The 11534-nt window shown below is 40.9% G+C and overlaps 1 long non-coding RNA gene across 1 annotated transcript; it reads right to left on the bottom strand.

Moving 5' to 3' along the window:
- Nucleotides 1-10911: 10911 nt before the first annotated feature.
- Nucleotides 10912-11242, bottom strand: LOC134494902 (uncharacterized). The gene is made up of 2 exons (XR_010067721.1): nt 11123-11242; nt 10912-11067 (listed from the first exon to the last, which is right to left on the bottom strand). It is a non-coding gene; the product is annotated as an uncharacterized LOC134494902 (long non-coding RNA).
- Nucleotides 11243-11534: the final 292 nt, after the last annotated feature.

Consider the following 11534-nt stretch of genomic DNA (forward strand, 5'->3'; position numbering starts at 1 on the left):
TTTCATTTTCCTCGGTAGAGAAGGGGACTTCGCAGTCGATTTCCCCTGCCGGTCCTCACCCTTCGCCCTTGGGCATGCCGCCGCGCGGTGCCCCTCCTTGCCACAGCGCAGGCACTGCCCCTTCGCGTAACGCCGCTCCTTCTCCTCTTCCCAGTAACGTTGTCCAGATCGTCCAAAGGAGCCCGAGGGGCGGGTGGGCTTGCCATCTCACCCCGACTTCATTGCTTGTCTCTGCGCAAACACGTCGTGGGCATGCTCAGCCTTTCCAGCGAGCTGGATCCACCTGTACAAACTGTCAGGGTCATCTCGCCCCAGTGACCAGCGCAGCACTTCGGTGTTTAAACCATCTTTGAACAGCTCCATGACAGTTGCCTGCGACCAATCTTCCACCTTCCCCGCTAGCGCTTTAAATTCCAGCGTGTAGTCAGCCATGGTTCTCGATCCCTGCTTGAGTTCTTTCAAGGCACGCTTCGCCCGCTCCTTCGCTAGTGGATCCTCGAAATGATGCTGTAGTGCCCAGAGGAATTTGTCGAATTTCTCCAGTTCAGGGGCTTCCGACTGGCACATCTGTACATACCAGTCCGCTGCCCTCCCCTTAAGCTTGGTGGCAATGGTGATGATTTTCGCTTTTTCCGATCGAAAAAGTGACCCCCACTCTTCCATGTATGCCTTGGCATTCGTCAGGAAGAATGAGAGTTTTGTCGGGTCTCCGTCGAACTTGACAGAGAAGTCCCTCAATCCTCCACCCCATGGGCTGCGTCCCCCCACTGGCGGTTCAGCTGCTCTGACAGGTCCCACCCGCCTCCGCTCAGGGATGGGCGGCGACGCTAGTTCCACCCTGGGAGCCCGATTCCCCTCTTTTGGGCGAGCTCCCCTTCTCCGTTCTGGGGACTGTGCCTGGGAGGAAGGGGTGGAATGCCGCTGGCTTGACCCCTCCCGCACCTCTTTCAGCGAACTCAGGTCCATGCTCATTTTCTGCAGAATGAGCTCCAGGGAGTCCATCTTCGACTCTAGCACCCGGATTCGGTCTGGAGTGGTGGAGTCCCCCCTCGGTGGCACCTGTACCACCGTTGGTGACAGCGGGTATCTCTGCCTCCAGGACGAGCCCCTCGCCTCTGAGAAGTCCCCCCGACTGTCGTCCCAGGTGACCAGTTCGCCCGGGGTCGTGACCGTGGTCTCTGGTGCAGTCTTCATGCCCGTAGCTTCGCCTTCAGACCCCGAACTTGCCTCCTCTCAAATCGCTGAGAGTTCTCCCAGGGGGGCTCTGTCGGGGCGCATCATGGTAGAATTGGGCTCTCCCTCACTCGACCCCTCACTCTCCACGAGTAGCACATCTGGATCGGTCATCACCAGCACTCTCCCTCACAGGATCGGACGAACTTGTCTTTTCCTGGATAGGGGCCAGCGGAATTTGAAGTTTTGGATTCTCAGCTTTATGTAATGGTTGCCTATCCCAAACACTCAGACTCACAAGAGGTTACTTAAATGAAATCTGATTTATTAGGGAAATTATGACAGTTACAGAGAAAGCTGAGAATGACTAAAAGCGCACCAAATACAAACTAAAAACCCTCGGCTCCAAATGTAATCCCTCCCCCCTACCAGCCATAGCAACCACCCCCCTCCCAGGTGCTGGTAACCATTTTCTACACATCCTGGGAAAGCAACCTTGAATACATGAGATAACCCAAATACATTCCAACCCAGCAGCCAACAGATAACAACTCCCTGACGAGGAATCCTCTTCTCTCCCGAGATCAAACACGTATCAGGCTAATGACATGCGAAACGTTACGATGTACCAAGCACATTGAAACGGTGAACATGACAGTTTAAGAGAAGCTAATTTGGTGCAAGAAACACCCCTCCCTCCATCCCTCCCTTTCATTATACAGTTTCATGACTCAAACTTGGGAGCAGCTCTGATGTTTGAACATGAATGTGCCTTGATTATATTTTGAAGTGAACATGTAATTGCTTCTTTCAGAACCAGTTTGGCCTAGTGGTTATGGCTCCAGGCTAGAGACCAGGAGACTGTGAGTTCTAGTCCCACCTTAGGCATGAAAGCCAGCTGGGAGGCTTTGGGCCAGTCACTCTCTCTCAGCCCGCAACGTCAGGCTTGGGTGACAAGCTGGTCAGTCAATTTCTGCCACAACCATTAGATCAACATTCAGTTCATTCAAAAAAGCAGACTCTGCACCCATGGGAAAAAAACACTAGGAAGAAAAAAATATTGCTTCTTTCCTGAGTCCTGGAAAATTCTCACTTCATATAAACTTTAGCACATTTTGTCTTTTCTTCTTTCCCTGGGAAGACTCAAAGTAAAAAAAAAAAAAGCATCTAGCAAGGTCCTTCCTGTTAGGTTAACTTCAAGGGAGGAGAGCATATATGTTTACATAGAAAATTAACTAAATGTCTCTCATGGATTTCTACGTTAGAAGGTGAAAGTATTAGTCTTCAGTCACTTACAGGTATATTCTCTTCCTAATGGGTCTTCTGAATCTGCCTTGCTAAAAGTGCCCATTACATATTTAGTTAGTTCTAAATGATAGAAAAAAGAGAGGCTCTTTGGTGGTAATGGACATATCAAGTTGACCATGTACAAAATGTCAATGTAATAGTCATAGAAAAAGGTAATTCTTGTATTACAACCCTTGAAATTGATTGACTGGTTCATCTTCTATTATTAATTCAGGCCAGGGGTGTGATCATCATGTTTCAAAAAGTGTATTAGCATGAGCAAAGCACCTTTCCAAGAAGCAGCAGAAGACTATCTGTGCAAGCACACTCTAGGAACACCCTTCAAGAAGTATTGCTTCACTCACTTTAACACGTATACCGACCAATTTATGTAAGCTGCCTTCTTTCAAAGATAGTTATGCTACTTCTTAGCTTAGTAGTGTAGGGTGCAGGGTAAGTGTGAAACCATCTTTGCTTCCATAATGGAATCTGAATGCAAATATTAGGTTAATGCTTAAATAACCAAATGGACAGAATCTATTAAAGAAACGGTGTGACTACATGAGGACAGAAAGCATCACAGTATGAATTTGTTGACTGGTGAATTATTTTTGTTTTTTGCTTTTAATAGATTGCCTTTCATTTTTAGTATTGGGAGTCACTTTGTAAATTAACAACCTGAAAAGGAGTGTAGCAACTCTGTAAATAAACCAAATAAACAAAATTACCACTAGCTGAGATGTCCCATTGGCTTGTTGTGACTATGAACAATATTTCTGATTCATTTCTATAGCTGTTTGCAGAGTATGACATGTTTTATACTTCTGGACTCATCTGCATTCACAAGCTTAAAAATATATTGTGAAGTTATCAACATTTTCCTGCAAGAACAGATATCCAGCCATTTTATTTAATCTTTACTTGACCAGGAAGGAGGGGTGCATCCATTTGAGCAAAACAACCAACTATTTATCTGTGAAATAGCATAATATAAAATGTCATTTCAATAAATATTTCTGGAAAGTGATAATTCATATATTGAGCTAAAGGTTTCTTGACCTCTATCCTCCCAATAGCCATTACTCCATACAAATATTCTCCTTTGTGAAAATAGCCTGGCTCTGCAGTGGCTTTTGTTTGTGATAATCCACTCAGTGATTCAGAGGTGATTTTGAAAGACACAATCTATTCTGAAAACTGACAGCCTCAGCCTTGTGATGTTTCCAGCTCTAATCTACTTTGGGAAAGGCTGGAATTGTCTTGTAACTCATGTCATCTTTGTGCCCCTCTTTTATTTATTTATTTTTCAAAAGAGTAAGCCTGAAAACAGCTAGTGGAGCTTAACATAACTGGGAAAAAATCATTGAATTGTAAGGGTTCTCTAAATCAGTCTCCTGCTGACCCAGAAATTGAATGCTATGGCACTCCTGATTGGTTACCATCTGGCTTCTAGCTAAAAATCTCCAACAGGGAGAATCCATCCATTTCTTGGGTAGCCTATGTCATTATCAAGCTGATCATCCCATCAGGAGATCCTTGTTCTCTCTTGCATGGTATGCTACTTTCAATTTTCTATATTAAGTATGTGATATTTGTAAAATAACATAGGCACTATATTAGCAGGCAAAGTAATGTATAAGAAGTCAAAAGATTATTAAAGTGGTAGAAGCTCTGCATGGATACATCATCATATATGCTGTCAGTTAATTCTGAAATTGTCATGAGCACTGATGGTGAGCAGGAGGGGGCCCCTATCCAGGGGGCAAAACGCATGTGTAGTACTGAGGAGTTAAGCAGCCATTCAAAGAGACACAGAACAGTCCCACCTTGACTTTTCGGGTTTATCTGTCTGGGTTTTTCCCACGCTTCTTCAGTTTGTTAGGATTTTCTGTCTTATGTAGCAGTAATAAACACTAGAGACCTATTCCTCGTCTCAGCGTGATTCCTGACTGTTAGGACAGAAATGAAATGAAATGAAATGAAAATGAGCCAGTTTGGTATAGTGGTTAAGGCATTAGGCTAGAGACCAGGAGACTGGGAATTCTAGTTCCAGCTTAGGCACGAAACCACCTGGGTAACCCTGGGCCACTCCCTCCCTCTCAGCCCTAGGAAGCAGGCAAGGGCAAACCACTTCTGAAATCTTTCCAAGAAAACAGCAGGGACTTGTCCAAGCCAGTGTTTCTTAACCTCAGCAACTTCAAGATGTGTGGACTTCGGCTCCCAGAATTCCCCCAGCCAGCCCTGTTTCTGCCTCTGCAAAGTAGCTAAGAGTCAGTCTCTAATGAAGTGAAGTGCACCAGAGACCGGAGTGCACAAGGTAGTGTAAAGTGGAGGGAAGTACTTTAAAATCATAGCAGGAAAACACACCCACTTGTGCAGGGAGGGTGGTGAGTATACAGTGATATCATCCATTTTTGGTTGCTGACCTGTTCTAGTGATGGGGCAACCAAGGAGGGCAGAAGTCTGTGGCCTTCCACCTGGCTCAGAGCACTTATCTTTTCCTCAGTTTCCCTATCAGGATGGCTTGCCAAGTGCAGACATTTCCATCCTTTATTTTTGCTTTCTGCTATGTGATTGTAAGGATAGCACTTCATATTCATGAATGTATGTTCCAGCTCCTTAAGAGATCCAACCTTGCAACTTTCCCAGGGGCCATTATTCCTTCCTTGGGTAATCGTTTTCACAAGGAACAGATTGCTGATGATTATTTACAGTTCATTCACTGCAGAAAAAATGTAGCGTATATGGCCCTGTAGGAATAATTGATTAATGCGGTTTCTCTTCCTGAAGCAGAATGTTGATTCCCAAGAGAATAAATATTTCAGTAGCATTTAAAGCATGGCTGGGAAAAAGAGAAGAAATCATTTCAGACTAAAAAAATAAGTCAAAGAAGTTTACATCTAATAGCCTGAATCAAATTGGTGGCCTGGGTAATGAATCAAAATCCAAAGAAATTAATTCTTTGGTGTGATCAAAGTTGTCCAGCAGCTATTTAAGTACAAAAATTAGGTTTGAAGAAGGAAGCTTCTGGATGTAGGGGGAAAAAAGGCAGGGGTGAATAAATGGAGAGTATGAATGCTTTCACAATGTAGTGTGGAGTCCAGAGAGGACATCCAGTTCCTATATTTCATAAACTTGTTACAAAGCAATGGGAAGATATATAGAGGAAAGCCTCACTTTGGGACTACATACAACCTTGATTCTCAGTTTAATTTAGCTATTCAGACCACTTCAAAAAGTGTTTTTTTTTTCCTTCCCTGCAGCCTGATATAAAGGGAACACAGAGAGAAAGGAATTACATAGAGAAAGGAATTAGGGCGTACAAGGAAGATGCAAAAGGAGAGCAAATGCAGTGTCCCACTTGTGTTTAGCTTTGAACCCAATTTCTTTATCATCATCCATCAATTGACTTCCTTCCAGGGAGCATCTGTAGAGCAAAAAATAATGAAAATTGTATGAAAGGCACTAAAAAGTTGTCATCAACTACAGCAATGGAAAATTTAACATGAAGGAATGGCTTCATAACAGTCCTACCCAAGCTGCATCTTCCTCTACCTCATACTCCATATTTTGGAGTGGCTAATATCCAGAGAAGTCCACAAAAACTTGTGTGTTCATCAAAAAGATGAAATGAGCATCATGTAATTACAACAGAACTTCCAACACATGTACAAAAGTGGCAGAGCCTATATCAAATAGCATGATACTTGTTTCATTATTTACTCTCTTTGAGCCCTCTTCCAGGTGCCTCTGCTAATACTCATATAATTATAAATTGTTCAAGCTGTTGGCACATTTCTGACCATGGTTTGGGCCTTGTTACATATCAGTTAATGAATCAGATAGGCCTACATCAGAAACTCATATGGAACTGGTCTGACTATGGGTAGGGAAAGGCAATACAGATTTAGCAACATGACTTCTGGTGATAAATCACTATGACCACTTCCTTATTTTTACTTTCTGGTGTGATAAATCAGGTTAGCCAGCTAGGTGGCATTACCCAGCTAAATTTCATAAAGCTAAGCAAGGTCAGACTTGATTAGTTCTTAGGGGGGTGTACCACCACAATTCCCCTGGGTTGTAGAATAGCCTAGGAAGTCAAAACAACATCCTGGAGGAAGGCAGTGGCAAATCAGTTTGCATTGTTGCCTAGGAAATTATCAGGATGTGTCCATGAGATTACAAGTAGTCGAGGACAACTCAAAGGAGATTTTCCTTTTCAAACTTAGTAAGGCACTTTGCATATGGTGTGAGTAATTTCACATGATCCAAAGTAAAGGCATACTACATTCTCAAGAGTATTGAGTGAGATTGTTAGTAAAATGAACAACATTTTATCATTTTTCCCAGTTTGCTTAGTTATTTTCTCCCTATTCCTAGTTTTTTGTGTATTATGTTTCCAATCACTGTTGCTAGCAGCCCTGCTTTCAAAAGGCAGGGACAGATTTGCCCACATAATGTTAAATGGCTGTTTATTAATTTCATATGGGCCCCAATGAGGCATGCATTGAAAACAGCAGTGCAGAACTTTTGTCAAGGGAAGGGACTCTGTGACATGCCAGGCTAAAAACTGGATGGGGGCCAGGACAACAATTACATGAGATATAATTAAATTTAAATCAAGTTTAATTAAAATTAATAACATTAACATTTCTCACAACAGACCACATACTACTGTACGTGCCACTTTTATACTGACATTTGCACATCTTAAAATTGCTCCATTTTCCCATCTTTAGTAAACATTCTACCGTACAAAAATTCATGTACTTGCTCTAGTTTTTTGCTGCACATACATAATTTGCTATCATTCACTCCACCTTCCTTGTCAAGCATAACTACCCTTGTCTTTGACACATTCATTTTCAGATCCATATTCCTTGTTGCATCCTATAATCTAATACTTGCTGCAAATAATTCAGGCTCTCAGCCAACAACAGGGCATCATCTGAACCAAAAATGCCCATCATTCCTGTCCCTAACCAACAAACATCTAATGCCATCACAAGCATCCCTTATACATTTATCCATAAATACGTTAAACAACCAAGGGGACTTCACCCATCCATCTGTTACTCCCCACTCATTGTTGAATCTTTCATTAAATATCCCATTGATTTATTCTCCCACATGCTTTACTTCTTTCATCCTGCTTCTCTCAATCTTTCATCATAAGCTATCAAATCAGTCATGCTTTAGATTTATATGGATTCTTTTGTCATGTGTATGCATGAATAGATTTATGCTTAAAGCACATGGGAAAAAGAAACAGATCTTTTCCTAAGCAGATACTCACACAACATCCTCATTCTCATTCATCCTTGGGTCACCAGGTGGCCCAATCACTTTTTTCTGTACTCCCCCACCCATCCATTCATATCACCTAGCGGAATATTCTTCCCTGGATTGCAGAGGAAACAGGCATGCAAGCCCTATTATTTGAAATTTATAAACTTTTCTCATCAATTTTCTTCTTTTCTTCCATGAGCTGGTTCAGAAACATGAAGTTGGACTTATACCATGCTTTGTTGATATTTCATGCCGTTCTTTACATGTCTCTCTCAGTTACTGTCTATTAATCTTAGTTTTGTTTTTTATATTGTATGTTTCATACTTCCAGCACTTTCTAGACTTTATGGTGGCCATCTCAAAAATGTCCATGCATTCCTACTCAAACATTAAAATAGTATCAAGTTGCACTGGTATAAACAAGCATATAATGCAAATAAGTACACATACATTGTTCCACCAGCTACACAGATCACAGCTAGGACCTTCTTCAGAGAATCAGTATGCTCTTTTACTGAGCTAATCCTATTCCTGAAAAGACTATCTTTTTAGGATCTAAATAACAAAGGATCTTTCTCTTTATACTTTAAAATACTTAACTCCAACTATGATTCAGGAAATTTTGCAAAATGTTCCAAGGCCTGGGGTTAGTGTGTTTGTGGAGCCCCTGTCATGTTTTTTTTATTATTATTGTTATAATTGGTTTTTGTTTTGTTTTTTGTTTTTTTGGTCTGGGCTGTTAGTTATGTTTTGCTGTCATGGTTTTAACTCTTTTAATTGTATATTTTGATGTTGTAAGAGCCCAGAGTCGTTTGGAGTGGTTGCTCCTAATACAGTTTAATAATAATAACAACAACAAGAACAACAACAACAATAATAATATCCTACCGTGCATTGTAAATTAGATCTTCAATATGGAATGAGCCACAAAATCTTAGGGAAGGAGATAATATGCATGAAGGGACTGCTGTCCTAAGTGAAGCAATAGTACAGTAATTATTTTACTCTGTGCACTTTGTCATGGCAAATTTAGCAGCAAGCATCTTTAGGGATATTAAATTTTCGTAGCCTGACATCTAAAAAAGTCCTTTACCCTTCCTTATATATTGAACAGTACAGTCAGGCTTCTTTGAAATCAATGCTGCTTTGCCCCTGATTCATAGGGATGTTTTGAAAAGAAAGAATCAAACTATTTTTTGTACCTTGAAGGACACTCAGAATGTAGGTCATGTTAAAATTATCAGATATACTACTATATACTTGGCTGTCTGGCCACCCATCCACCCACCCATCCATCCTCCCTTTATAAAGGAAATGTGCAGTATGATCTTCTGTCATCATGTAGATCATTATAAGCTAATCTTTGTGGCAGCTGGAGATAAAGTTAGGCCTGAAATGTGATGAGCTACTGTAGCACTTGGGCATCTTAGCAGGACTTTTGCCTTTAGTTTATTGTCTCATAGGTGGCAGAAGTTGAAGTATGGCTCCATGCTAGAATCAAAACTTTATCCTTTCCTTGCTCTTTCCCTTCTTTTGAATTAAAACCTATTAGATCAAATGTTCTGTAAGGCTCCTCTTCAGTAGGCTGGACTAAAAGTAATTAAATAAGCACAAAAGAATCCAGGAACTTCCGATATATAATTTATTGCTGAAAAGTTAAGAAGCCTTTATGAAAGAAGTCCAGCAATTACTGAATATCAAGCACAAATTCTTTTACAATCGTAAGTGTTCAGATCCCTTACACCTTTTCCCCCCATCCACTCTATGTAAAGGGTTAGAAACAATTTTTAGTTAGTTGGAGAAACTGTTTCCATATTTTCCTTGTTTTGATAAGGCCTGTTTACCTTTTCCGGCTGTTCACTTTGACCACATGGGACTTTGACAGTGCAATTTTGTTGTAGGAGGTTTTTTTAAAAAAAATAAAGATTGATGGCTACCAGGCAGAGATCAGACTTCTATTCCAGACAGGATTCGTTGTACAAATATTTACAAATTATTCAGTAATTTCAATATAATTTTATTGAAAGTTTGAAAAACAAGAGTAAAAATTAATACAAACTAAAATAGAGTAAGAAGGGAAGAAGAAAAAGGAAAAATAAAAGAGAAAGCTAAAGTGCAAAAAGAAAAAAAGAAAAGAAAAAAGGTAGAAGAAAAATAGAAAAGAAAGAAAAAGATATAAAGAAGTGGCTTTCAATCTTCTTTACAACAGCCACAAGTACAATCGTAAATTTACCTCTTTCTCTAAAGTTACATCGTGATTCTCTTTGTATAATCTTTCCTATCTAATCATCCATTCCTGTAGTGTCCTCATGAGGAGCAGCTGTCTGGAGCTCAAGTGGGCGATCTCACGATCTTTCCTTCTCCAGAGAGACTGCACCAGCCAGAATTCGTCATCTGGCTGCTAATCTTCACTACAGTGTTAACACTATCTTGATGTTGTTGTTTTACAGTTTAGCCCTTAGACTTTTATTACCTTTTCTCTTTCTCTCTCTCCTCCTTTTTCTCCCAGTCTCTTATTCTGCTTCTTCCAGCTTCATCCTTCAAGTGTCTGGTCTGAGATTGGTGCTCACAATACCATAAGATAGTAATCATTCTTCTTATGATGATGCAACAATATTCCTCTCTCTCTCTCAGCCTTCATCTTCTTCCAGCCTCTGGGAGAAAACCTCTCCTCTGGGTGAATGCAGAAGCTTTCCTTCTGCTCCTAGTCCTTCTGGATCCTACACAGTTGCTTTCTGATCCCTTTTTCTGGCCCTGGCAGCCACCATCACGTTTAATAGATGGTGCCTAAGTGTTAGGAGCCAGTTTGGTGTAGTGGTTAAGGCATCAGGCTAGAAACCAGGAGACCAAGAGTTCTAGCCCTGCCTTGGGCAGAAAGCCATCTGGGTGACCTTGGGCCAGTCACTTTCTCTCAACCTTAGGAAGGAAGCAATGGCAAACTACTTCTGAAAAACCTTGCCAAGAAAACTGCAGGGACTTGTCCAGGCAGTCTCTGAGAATTGGACATGATTGAACAGAATCTCTATATCTATATCTATATCATCTATATCTATATCTATATCATCTATATCTATATCATCTATATCTATAGTACTGTGCAAAAATCTTAGGCCACCATTAGATTTGTTGTTTTAGCAATGGTATAATGACCATATATAATTATTTCTCAGTCTCTTTATTAGAATACAACCAGAAAATACAGGAAATTGTATGCAGTATTCAAAAACAGAAAAAAATCAGAAAAAACAGCTTCCATAGGCTAAAGTGGTAAGTATTTAGTGTGACCTCCCCTTACACTAGACCAACAGCAGGCACCTGGCTCCTGTAAACCTAAATAGAATGGAACCCTATATACTGTCATTGCTATCACCTGTATATGTCCTACTATTTCATGCCAAAATGACTGCTGTGGAAAAGGTCTTGTACACCAGGTTTGTGCAAGACATGCTTGAGCATTACATACAGTACATGCACATGTTGTGTGAGTGTAATTCATTGGAACTACCAACTTTCAATCACATCATTCCAGTCAAAATGCCAAAGATCACAGAATTGGACAGACATAAAATAATACTTTTGCATCAGCAAGGCCTCTCTCAAAGGGAAATCAACAAACAAACTGGATATTCAAGATGTGGTATTCAATCTGTTATAAAGAAATTTGAAGAATCAGGAGAGGTCAAGGCAAAAAGGGACTGGAAGGCCAAGAAAACTTTTGAAGTCTGATGAGAAGTTCCTCACAGTTTCTTCTTTGAGAGACTGGAGGTAGTCCAGCAGGGACC

The sequence above is a fragment of the Candoia aspera genome, chromosome 3 (assembly GCF_035149785.1).
Source record: "Candoia aspera isolate rCanAsp1 chromosome 3, rCanAsp1.hap2, whole genome shotgun sequence".
NCBI classification, from domain to species: Eukaryota; Metazoa; Chordata; class Lepidosauria; order Squamata; family Boidae; genus Candoia; species Candoia aspera.